Below are 12,915 nucleotides of genomic sequence, written 5' to 3' on the forward strand. Positions count from 1 at the left end.
TTTTTGCAGGTGATATATAAAGAATGACGTGGCATGCAGAAAAGTGTGCCAATTTTATTTAACACTTTGTTCAATTTTTTCTAACCTCTCACCACCTCCTAATTTTAACCTGTTTAGAGCTATGATTTTGAATTTTATTTCTCATGAGTATTTTTGTTAGTCTATTATCTTTTTGTCCCAGATCAATAACTATTTACTGCTTCCCTGAATTATACTGAGAGATTTAGATAAAACTCTATCTCAGAATGTTCAAAGGAGTGGATAAAGCTTGGTGATGAAATCTTTTTTTCTCATTGAATATTTCATATCTCTTAAGGTGTATAATATTTTCCTTAAGACATTTAAGAACCCTGTTTCAGTCTCCCAGCTGCTAAAACAAATAGACAATGGGTTAGCTCATCAGCACAGATTTATTGGCTCACAGTTTCAGAGGCTAGAAGGCTTGCTTTCTCCCAGGGTCACATTCTGTCTGACCCACAATCTCTAGACTTCCTTGGCTTCTCCAACCTAGGCTTATACAAGGTGGCATCTTCTCCTTCCTCTTCCGGGTTCCTTTGACTTCCAGCTTCTGGCTGCTCCCCATGGCTTCTTCTTTTGTGTCCAATGTTCTTTGCTCATAAGTAATTCAACTGTGTTGAATGAAGGCCCAGCCTCACTCAGTTTGGGCACACCTTAATGAATAACACCTTCAAAGCTTCTAGCTACAGATGAGGGCACACCCTCAGGGTCAGGGATTGGTACCTGAACGCGCTTTTTATGGGGAATGTGATTCAATCCCCAACATACATTATATTTACAAAGTAGTATATAAAATGCACAAAATTATAAAAAAATAAAAGCAATACCCATATGCCCACCATCCAACTGAAGGCATAAAGCATTATACAGATGTGCCCCTTCCGGATAACATTCCTTTCTCTTTCTGTAGTTTGCGTCCAAACACATATGTACACTCTAATAGATCATGTTTAGTTTACTGGTATTGGATCATCGTGGGTGAGGCATGTATTTTATGCCTTGTGTCTTTGCCCAACATTGAGCTTTTGTGTTGATATGTGTAGTATGATATCACCCATTTTCATTGCTGTAGAGAATTTTAGTATGTGAATATACTACAATGTACTTATCCGTTCCACATAACACACAGGCCATGACAACAAGAACATAACCAACGTCTGTAAGCATTTGTTTTGATAAACATATGTAATTGCTGTCATTAGGAACAAGGCTGTCATCACGTTCTCATACAAGTCCCCTGGTCCTTGGATGTATGATTTTCTCTGAGGAGTAGAATGCAGGGCTGCAGAGTATGTGCATGTTCAACTTTAAATGTAAGGTATTTTCCAAAGTGGTTGTACCAATTTGCACACACCATCTGTGGATAAGAATTCTTATCGTCCCACATTCTTTCAAAAATTGATCTTGACTCACTGAGAGTTTTGCATGAAATTATATCCTATTGTGTTTTCAATTGCATATCCTGATTATTAATAAGGATGGACATGTCTCACAATTATGGACATTCGTGTTTTCCTCTTTTGTAAAATGCCTGTTTATGTCTGTTACTATTTTTACTTTGTTTTATTTGCCATTTATTATTGATTAATAACAATATTTTTTTATATGCTGTGTGGTGGGAGTCACATTTTCATTTGTTTTCCATATGAGTATCCAATTTTTGCAGCACCATTTTCGTTAAATTTTTGTTTGTTTGTTTCTGGGAAGTGCATGGGCTGGGAATGATTAATAAGAATATTTTACATATTCTGTATATTAATTAATCCCTGTTGTTTAGAGATACTGAAAATGTTTTCTTTTACTTTTCAGCTTGTCTTTTTACTCTCTTTATGGTGTATTTTAAGGAACAGAAGTTCTTAATCTGAATATAGCTAAATTGATTAATTTTTTTCTTTATGTTTGCACTTTTGGGGTCTTGTTAATGAATCCTTTACTATTCCAAGCTCATTAAAATTCTATCCTATCCTGTCAACTAAAAGATTTATACATTTTATTTTACAAACAAAAAAGTGCTTAATCCATGAGAAGTTATATGCAGTATTAGGTAAGGATCCTATTTTTTCTTGTTTTATTTTTTCATATAAACAGCAACTGTCTGAATATCATTATAGAATGGTCAGCCCGTTCCTCCTGTATCTGCAGTGGGTCAGCTCAGTTAGGACTCGTTTATATATGGCTGAGTTTATTCATATCCTCTTTTATCTCATTTGATCTGTAGTATACATTTCCACAGATTATATCTATCATATTTATGATCCATTATAATAAACCTTGATAACTGGCAAGGCAAACCATCCCACTTTTTAAAATTTTCATACATATTTTTCTTGTTCCTAAGCCTTTAATGTCATGTGTATTTTAGAATTAGTTTGTTATTTATATTCCATAAAAAAATCCTTATTCTGATTTTGATTGGAATTGCGCTTAATCTATAGATCAATTTGAGGAGAATTTACATCTTAATGATATTTGGTATCATTAATGATATCAAAAAAAAAAGATAGACCTTTCCAAATAAGGGAATTTTTATTTTAAATGACCTTTAATGAGCTTGCCTTCCATGCAGGAGACCTGGTTCGATTCCAGGACCATGAACCCTTCTACCCCACCCAAAAAAAAGCAAAAAAAACCTTTAATGAGGATTTATAATTGTCTTCATGCAGATTTCACAGATCTTTTTTTTTTTTTTTTACATGTATTTGGTTACCTTTCTTTCTTGTTTTAAAAATAATATTTTCACATTTTTAGTTAGGAAATTTTATTTTAAAATGTACAAAAATCCCAAATTTCAGCCTAATTACTTATAATACAGCAGATTATATGACCATCAATCAATTCAAGAAATAGAATATTGCTAGTGCTCTAGAAGCCCATTTATATGCTTTCCGTATACTAACCTTTACCTGATGTTTCCCCAGAGCTACTACCCAATCTCTCCTTTCTCCTTCACAACCAATTTCTGAAAATTTACATTTGCTGCTTCCATTCTTTTCTTACCCAAAACCTTCTGCAATATGGCTTCTGCCTTTACCCCAGCTGCTGCTTCCACCATTACCAACGACAGTACACTTAAGGACCGTGTTTAGAGCTTAGCGTGATTTTTTTCTCAGCAGTTTATGATATAAATGGCCATTCTTTTCTTCATGAAACATTCTTTTCTTTTGACTTCCATGACCCAACACTCAATAAATTTTCTCCTAACTATTGACCGCAACTGTCTAAGCATTGTTTTTTTTTCTTTTTACAGATTTTTCCTGCTCTATATGTCCTGGACCTATCCCCTTTGCACTCTAAATATGCAGACTTGGTACTGTCACTCACTCTGCTCCTCTCAATTACTTTATTTTAGTGTAAATTTTATTTTTTTTTAAGTTTCATTGAAGTAATACATATAAACTGAAAATTTCCCTTTTAAACTACTTTAGAGTGTGCAATTCCATGGTGTTAATTATATTTACAGTATTGTGCTACCATCACCAACATCCACCACTGCACAGTTCTCATCAGCTCAACTCGAAACTCTTAACACAGTAAGCGATAACTCTCTCTTCCCCTACTACCCTCTCTTTCCCCTACCTGTCTGCTCCTGCTAGCCCCTTGTAGTCTACTATCTGTCTCTGTAAAATCTGTTTATTCTGGGAATTTAATATAAGCAAGATCATACAATGTTTCTCTCTTTGATTGGGTTTATTTCACTCAACCCTGTCTCAATTACTTCTGCAGTCCAATGACTCATTGTTTTCTCCAGTCTCCTGAGTCTCAGGTGCAGACCTACTCAGCTGCATATTCCATCACTCACCTGGATGTTCCTCAAGTGCTAGACGCTCAGCATGTCCAAAACTGAACTCGTCATCTTTCCTTCAAAACCTGCTCCACTTTTTTAATCCAAGTCATAGCAAATGCCATCAGGATTCGGTCAGCTCTCCAAGTCAAAATGCTAAAATATGTATTCCTAATTGAGTCTCAGTTTCCGCAACAACCTCCCACCCCGGAATCATCATGTCCCATGAATTTTTATACCCCTTGATTGTGGCAACCTTCACTTAGGCTGCCATAGGTCAGCCTCCATCCTCTCTTCCTTGAGATTTTATACTAGCTTCCCAAGTGATTTCTCACGCTGTAGACTTCATTCCCCTCCAGTCCTGTTTTCTTCAGTGCAGTCAGAGTAGTTTTGGCAAAGAAATAGTATCATGTTACTCCTTGTTTAAAACTTCTAATTGCTCAACACTTAATTAAAAATTTTTATAAAGCAACCAGATCTCTTCGTGTGGTCAAATGACCATGCCTGATCTGGCATCCTCTCCTTTCTCCATCACCATTCGGTTCTGAGTTTAAATACCATGTTACTGGAAATCCTTCATGAGGCACTTTCTCCCCCACTCCCACCATCTTTTTTCCCTAGCAGGCTATGTTTCCCTTTTCCTGGAACTCATGTTACTCTATTTTAGTGACAGGTTTACTTGTCTGAATCTTCTCTCCACTAGGCTCTATGAATAGAGTTACCAGAATCTTAACAAAATACTAACAAACTGCTTCAGACTACTTTAAAATAAGTCATGATGTGAAAAATTTATTGACAGTGATCTATATTATAGTAATCTCTATCTTGCATTAGATTACACTGCCTGATTGTATGCCATGATATAATAATACTTCTCCTTAATTTTGGGTGAAAAAATAGGTCCGATTAATTTTCTCTGTATTATGAATTCCAGTACATGACTATCTGTGAAAGCAGATCCATGTCCACTTGTTCACTATTGTATACCAAGTGCCTAGCACAGGACCTGACACATTTTAGGTACTTATTAAATAAATGCTATGTGAATAAAAGAATGATAGCATGTACAATAGCAAGAAGAAATTGTGTTGGCATTTATCTGGGGATACTGGGTAGACTAGTGCATATTTTATCATGCTCACATATGCAGCAAAAGAGCAGGAGCAGTATATGGATAAAAGTTTGGGGATGCAGTGCTCCGACAATCACCTTATTTCTGTTATTACTGATCTCCATTCCAAAATAGCAATTGAGTACATCCCTTTCTTTTGAAAGAACTTCTGTGGTTTAAGAGGAAGAGATCACGTTTGCTGCAACAATATTCATGCAAAACTTCCTCCTTTATCATGTTGGGCATCCACTACCTCTGCCTCTCAATTTGAGGCAACTGTAAATATTCTCTAGGTTGGTCTGTTTACAAACTTTACCTGTAAAGGGCCGGATTATAAATATTATCAGCTCTGCAGACCCTAGGGCCTCTTCCAGTTATTCAATTCTGCCTTTGTAGTGTGAAAGCAGCAATAGCCAATCTATAGGAAAGCAAGAAGAAAATGGGTAGGCATTTATCTGGACAGTTTTCTAATAAAAGTTTATTTACAGAATTATTGTGGGATGTATTGGCCCAAAGACCATAGTTTGCCAACCCCAACTCTAGAGGAAATATTAGAAGGAGATGGAAGGTCTAGGATAGTAAACCTAGATTAGGGCTTGGCTGTATATTTATAGTCCAATTTTCTCTTTTTATAAAAAAACAAACAAGCAGTTGAAGATGAGCGGCAGGGCCAGTGCGAGTGGGCAGAGTGGGATGGTAATTGTGCCTATGGTCCTGCACCACTAGCCATTTCTCCAGATACGCCTTTGGATTTCCAGCCTTTAATATGCCTTTGAATTTCAGCTTGAAAAGGAACTTGTTTAGACCAATAGTTTCTCTGGAATAATGGTTTCAATATTTATTTTGCATGAACAAGATATGATTGAGATAAATCTGGGCTACTTCCAAGGTAGCTCCAGGGACTTCTGTGGTATATCTGTAAATGTTTACAAGTCAAAGTTTGTAAATTATTTTTAAACTGGGAATAGCTTGGTAACTGAATGCTTCCTCATTGAGAGTGCAATGATTACCCTATGGAAAAAAAGCACACTAAGAACAGTCTGACCACTTCAGCAGAATTTTAATAAGTTCCAGCACATGTGGCAAGTGTGGATATGGCAGAGAAAAAAAAAATGCTGTTTTTCTGCCATATGTGTCTACCCATGCATTATATGTGCATGTCTCAATACTGTGTCATCAGCACTATAATCTAGTTTGGAAAAGAAATGTCAGTAAGAAATCCTAAGCTAAATTCATATTTTATGTTGTAACATATTTTTGCAAAAACCTATCCCGTGATTTTCTCTTGATGCAACAACAATTAAACTATTTCATTCAAGTTCTGATGCTTGGCAACCTGGTGGGGCATTTCTCCAGCATTGTCACACCCTCCCCACTCGGATTTCACAACCGTCTATAATCATAAACTGGTCCCTTTCAGGAAAATGCTTTGTATATTTTCTGCACGGAAACTTTATTTGCAGCTGAAAATTATGTGGATTCTGGACCTTTCAAAACAGAAAAAAATGAGAACAATGACTTTAAAATTGTAGTGTGTATAAAATTATCAGGTGAGCTTGTGCAGATGCTTGGGTCACGCCTCTAGAAATTATGATTGCAGAAATATGAGGAGATGCCCAGGAATCTACATCTTTTATTCATCATTGAAGGCAATTCTGAGGCAGTTGGACCACAGACTTCACTTTAAGAAACACTGCTCTTAAAACGTACTTTTTTGTGCCTCACGGGTCTGTAGCAAATAGCTCATTGGGATAGAAATTGCATTTCACCTCTGGGTTGCCTCCAATGTGTTCTCTGGTATATAAAAATTTATGACTTAAATTGTAGGCTCCATTCAGCAAGGGCCCTACTGGCTCACACATTCAGCAATTATACCATAGAAGCTACAATAAAGAGGCAGATGCTAAGCTCCTGCAGTTCATGTGATAGAAATGATCATATTCAGCAGCAAAATCCAGAATGAACCTGGGTGAAACCTAAGTAGTCAAGTCAATTTCCAGAAAGATAATCCATGCCTGAGAATGAAGAACGATAGTGTGCAACTCATTACAATCATCACATCAGTCAGGCACTTTAAGAGGAGATGTGTATGACTCTGCCTTTGTTTTATATATAGCCAGGCCATTTAATCTCATAATTCTCTCTGCTGACTGCCAAGACGAAACTCCAAGAATGACATTTCGTGAGTTTCACACTTGAAATCATTAAGCAAATCTAGTGATATTAGCTGAATTTTTAATAAATACTCTGGAGACATATTCTATAGTTTTGTGGTTGAAGAGCTGCAATTATTTCCCCTAAAAACTTCTGTTTTTTTTTTCCCTTGAAAAATCGTGTGGCAGAGATTTAGAAAACCAAAGCTCATCAAGATACACCTTCAGATTCCTTCCTTCTTTTGTCCCTCTTTCCCCTCCCTCCTTTCCTTCCTCCCTCCTATTCTCTCTTCTTTCTTAGAATGCACATGTTCAGGGAACACATTTGTGTTTCTTAATTTTGTAATGGTATGGCTTTAAGATTGTAATTCTTTGATTTTGATCCTTTTCCTCATTAGCCTAATTCTGAGGAGATATTTTTATTTCTTAATGACTAATTTCTCCATTTTAGTCAAGAGCAAGATGATACTGTCTGTGCACCGCAGAGTACACAGAGTGTAGAAATGACATCGAAAGCTTAGCTTATTGCAAAGTACTGCTGGGCAAGCACAGACATTCCTGTCTTCCGCAAGAGATTGTGCTAATTTAAAGTAATTTATTTTGAAGCTGAATTTTGCAAGTTTATTTAAACCACTGCCTCTGAGTACAAGTATAATGTACTCTGAGTACATGTATAATGCTAATATGCCAGAGAAGAAGCCTCTTTCTGTGGCTTTCTATCAACTTTAATGTAGTCTGACCCTTTGGTGAACAACTGCTCTTAGAAATAGATTGTTGACCCTGGTGAGGGAAAAAAAAATCTCTTTCAGGACCCTGGCAAGCTCCATAGCTTATATCTGATCCACCTTACACCTGGGGCCTCTGTTTGCTACACTGTCTCATTATGGGTCACATTTTTTAGGAAATATTTAATCGTTTATCAAGTTGAAAGTAATACAATAATTTCATTTGGCAGCACAGGCATAACTGAGGCATGTCAGACACGACTGTGACCGAACCTGTCAATTCCTCTTTGTTCATAAAGCCCGGCATTTATCTCTGATACTCAGGAGCCCAGCGTACACCATCCTCAGAACTTCCTTTATTACCCTCCTGTGGGTTTTGTCGTGCAGCCCGAATATGACTTTGATATTGTTTTAGTAATTTACTGTCAAAGAGAGCTCAGGAGAAAAATAATCAGACAAAGAAAATTTAGTCTATAGAGAATGACTATATTGCCAGAGTCACCTTGTTGAAATTCTGTTGACTTAATGAAATTAACAATAAACTCCAACATGAGGTCAAGCAAAGACTACCGAACAAGGAATTAAAGTCTGGCAGGGTCCTTGAAAGACTTGGGGGAAGTCACCTAGTATCTCTGAAATCCATCTCTTTATCTATAACTTGAGATAAATAATACGGATTTTTGTGAGAATCAAATAAGATAATCTACCTCCAAGTGTCCTGTGTACTGTAAAATGCTGCCTAATGTATGAAATTATTTTTCTTGCTGTTGAATTTGTGTCTATTAGATTAGCGATAGTGTGCATTTGAAGCTGTAGTCTAAACATTGATTGGTTTGCAATGATTGAATGGCTTATTAGTTTATTTTCAGCAACAGTTTCATAAAAAATAAATTTGTTTCAGAGATAATGCCATTCTCTCAAGTGAGAAACAGTTGATGAATTTGACGAGCATTCAAAAAATGGTAAAAATTAGTGAACTATTGTTTTAACAGATAACTATGCCTCTTCTATTAAACTATAGTTATAGTGTTTTATTTTGCTGGGGTGAGATTAAGAAAATAACTGCAGTGTCTGGGCTATTTAAAATATATATTAAGAAGGAGATGTAGGAAATATGAATTTTGACAGGAGATTATGTATCACAGTTTCAAAAATCCATGCACTCTCTTTGCCTCTTCATTTCCTTCCATCTCTAAACACTTGCAATCAAATAACAGTAAATATACGATTCACTGGCTACCACAGGGCCATGTGGGCTAAGTTTTATGGTTGTGTTTTGCAAGAGAGCTTCTGGGACCAGAAGAATAAAAATAAAAGGTGAAAACTGGTAGCACTGAGGGGAAGGAACTAGGAGGTCGCTCCACTCTTCCATCTCATGACAGTGGTGTCACGTGTACCTGTTCCCAATTCCTGTGACCAGGTCATAGAATGTGAGCGTGATGGCAGGTGCAGGTTCAGTGCCGCAGCTTTCGGAGTAGGGTGCATTGCTGAAACCTTGCTCTGGGGGATCCAGAACCTGGGAAGTTTATGAATCTTGAGGAACCACAGTTTATGGATTTTTTTTTAATTGGATTTTTCAGAGAATTTGAAGTTTTTGTAGTCATTCTGTGAATTTCATATTTGCTTTGTTGTTTTCTATTCATTGAATCTGTTTGTCTATTTTTTTTTGTATGCTGTATGGTGGGGTCATATTTCATCATTTTTCCATGTGACTATCCCGTTATTACAGCAGCATTTGTTGAATTTTTGTTTTGCTTGTTTGTTTGTTTTTTGGGAAGTGCATGGACCAGGAATCGAACACAGGTCTCCCACATGGCAGGCAAGAATTCTACCACTGAACTACCCTAGCACCCCCTCTTTGCCTAGTTTTATTTGAAACAAGTGGGCAGTGTTGGCCACCCGATGTCTTGTGTAAGGCCAATATTACCTGAAGTGAGATAAACTCAAAAGTGATCAGATCTCTCATGTTGTATGGTGCAATCTTATAAGGGAGATCCAAGTAATTGATTAATTGTATTCCTCTCTTTTTCAAAATTCATTTAAAAGTAACTTAAAGTGCTATGTAAAATAGAGCAAATTGGTACATTTTAAAAATATCTGCAAACAAAGAAAAAAAGTTGTAGGGAAGTACATAAAATGGAGAGAAAGCAGGCTTGGAACAGAAATGCATATATCAAAAAGTCACCCGGTTACTTTGATTTAGTGTTAGATGTGGTTCTAAAGTTTCTGGTAGCCAATAAGAAGTCAATTACTTAATTTCAAGTGTTCATGATATAAAACAAAAAAAATGTTCAGAAGAGTTACAACATTAGACTCATAATATAGTAACAATGGAGGAACTGTTCTTAATTTTTTTAAATAAAAGACAATATGTGATAGAACTCTAGCCTTCAAAATAATCTAGTTTGTTTATAACTTGGAAATCTTCAGATTCACCATAAAGACCTGAGATGCCAAGACAGTAGAGTGACAGAAAACTCCAAATCTGAAACTCAGAAACTTTTCCACATGCTTTTTCTGGGTTTTAGTCACATAATGTGTTACAGTTAACATCTTTGTGATATTCTTTCTATAAATATGTATGTTCGAATGACAAAAAATAAACAAAAACAATTAACATCCAACACTTGGAAAACTATGTTGTGGTTATTCAATGAAGCATAACAGTTTTTTATTATCTTCTAATTTGGGATGAAATGCAGTTGCTTTTTGACATGATCACTTTTTGACATGATCACTTCACCTGAACTGTTTTTTTTCTGCCTGATATTTCATACATTCACTTATGGTGTTTAGAAACGAAGGGCTGACTGACATCTGTTTTGAATCAGATTTTCCCTAATTTTTATGTATGCCCTCTTGTTCCATCATCTGCTTTAAAATTCAAAAGCAGACGTGATCCATTCCACGCCGGATTTCATCTTCTGCGCTGCAGATCTATAAAACCTCGCTTTACTGCCGTGTTTTGCAGATCTCTTCTGTAAGCATTCGTCTTCTTGGCATTTCTTTCTTTCACCTTTGACAGGAAATCAGACAAGGTTTTGGGTTCTTTTTTGGCATGTCAATGGCTAAAGCATTGTTCCGTAAAAGGAAGAGCTAATCAAGTTTGCAATCCAAGAGAGATCTGTGTCTTCTCACTTCTCAGATTTGCAACACTTCTCATCATTCTCTCAGTGTCTTTTCTCATTTCTGTGGAGTTTTAAAAATCATTTCCCAACACGTCGAAGACATCTGCACATTTCGGAAACATGTGTGGCTGTGTGTGTTTTTCTTTGAAAAGACAAATTCCAAACGTCTCGTGTTGCTGCTAATAGGATTGGTAAAATTCTTACTTTGAATGGAGTCAGTTTTTCCCCAGCAAGGTAAACCTCTGGAAATTTTGTTGGAATAATATGTGTGACACCGTTTCAATCTTGTAAAGCAGCTTTGCTCAATCCCTGCCTACTGTGGCAAAGGAGAGGGATTCGGTTAAAGAGGGGCAGGAATCAGCTTGAATTTGCCAAATGGTACAGCTCTGATTTCATCCGTCTTCTCATAAGACCTCTGGTCTTCAGAACACATTGCTGAGGGATGGAAGAAGAGTTTTACATTTTCAGGAAATATCTGGCTACTTGAATGAATAGATTTTGAGGCAATAACATAATGGTAAATCCGTGGCTTCTATACTCCATTACAGCTAATTGATTACATATAATTGAACAATAATTTACTTAACACCTACTATTTTTGACCAGTATATATATATATATTATTCATATCCTTATTTACTTATAGAGACAGCAAAGAATTTGTTGCTGTTTTTAGTTCACAATATAATATGAGAAACCCTGTTGGTTAATTAGAAAAAATGAATTTGTTTTAATGTTGATCTTTACAAAGACCTTTAAGTGCAGTTGAAAGACAGTATTCACTCATAGTCACAAAATGATAATTTACTTCTCTTTTGTTGTTGTTGTTGTTGTTGTTCAATACATTTAATGTCAATATTTGGAGCAATTTTTAAGGTTTAAAAAAAGGCATTTATAATAGTTCTGTGCAATATTTAACATAACAGGAAAATGGATAATTTACTTCTTTTAATGTTGTTTACAGGTTCTCTGGTTTGAAACATGCTTTGTAGAGGAGGTTCAGTGAAATGTTTTGCAATATCTTTGTTCCTCTCTCCACATTTTTGAAACATCTAAAAATTTATTTTCGTTTATATAGCTAGTGATCTCTAATTCTTGGGTTTAATCCTATTGCAGGGTGATGGGCAAATTTTATGCCATTCTTCACTTATTATTGGCAATTAATGACAGTGGTAAGTAAGTTTGATATGCCCTCTTGATTAACTGGATCTTTAAGCCATGACATTTGGGGATGGAAAGTGTATTATATTTTGTTTTTATGTTAGTGAGGAATCAAACCATTAGAGGTACATTTAGCCATCTTGCTCTTTGGGTCCACTCTTCTATATCTTTTTACTAAACTTTTTATGAGGGAAAATATTACTAGACATTGTACCTAATTTTAATATATAACTAACTGTTCTTTTACTATTCTTTCTAAACTTCTGCATATAGTCTTAGTTTCATCTTGCTGACAGGAAATATCAGTAAAAATGGAAATAATGTAAAAGTGATAATAGGTAAAATGTTGAGAGATCATCAGAAATGAACAGAGGTCAGCATATTATGGCTTGTGGACCCACCCCTTCCTTTTTGTAAATAAAGTTTTATTGTAGCACTGCTGTGCTCATCTGTTTTCCTATTGTTCATGGCTCATTTTACACTACAAGGGCAGAGTGCAGTAGTTATGACAAAAACCATGTGGCATGGAAAATTGAAATGTTTTCTCTTTGGTCTTTGTATATAATGTTTGCCAATCTGTGGTCTTAAGGATGACTCAATTTATTATTCTATGCAAGTACCCAGTGCAATGGTGAAAGTGAAGTTCACTTTATTTCTCTTATAGTACATGGACACTTAATTGTTTGGGGCAAATTAGGAACATATGAATGTTTCCTAATGCAATTTACAAAATCACCGATTTCATTCAAGTAAGTGTATTTCAAATTCATTATAGCTTATCTGTAGCAACTTACCAAATGTTAATTGATTTCGTATTTTTGATACTCATACTAGGTGT

The 12,915-nt window shown here is 35.8% G+C and overlaps 1 protein-coding gene across 7 annotated transcripts in view; it reads left to right on the forward strand.

Annotated features, from left to right (window-relative positions):
- Positions 1 to 12,915, forward strand: part of LOC143666122 (uncharacterized) — a 198,950-nt gene that overhangs the window by 155,706 nt on the left and 30,329 nt on the right. The window contains exon 5 of one of the 7 annotated variants that reach the window (XR_013167411.1): positions 3,266 to 3,367. The exons of the other annotated variants lie outside the window; for them this stretch is intronic. The gene's annotated coding sequence lies outside the window, so the exon portion shown is untranslated. Of the gene's footprint in view, positions 1 to 3,265; positions 3,368 to 12,915 lie in introns of those variants that run through there. 7 annotated transcript variants of the gene reach the window in all.

Source organism: Tamandua tetradactyla, chromosome 22 (assembly GCF_023851605.1).
Source record: "Tamandua tetradactyla isolate mTamTet1 chromosome 22, mTamTet1.pri, whole genome shotgun sequence".
Lineage (NCBI taxonomy): Eukaryota > Metazoa > Chordata > Mammalia > Pilosa > Myrmecophagidae > Tamandua > Tamandua tetradactyla.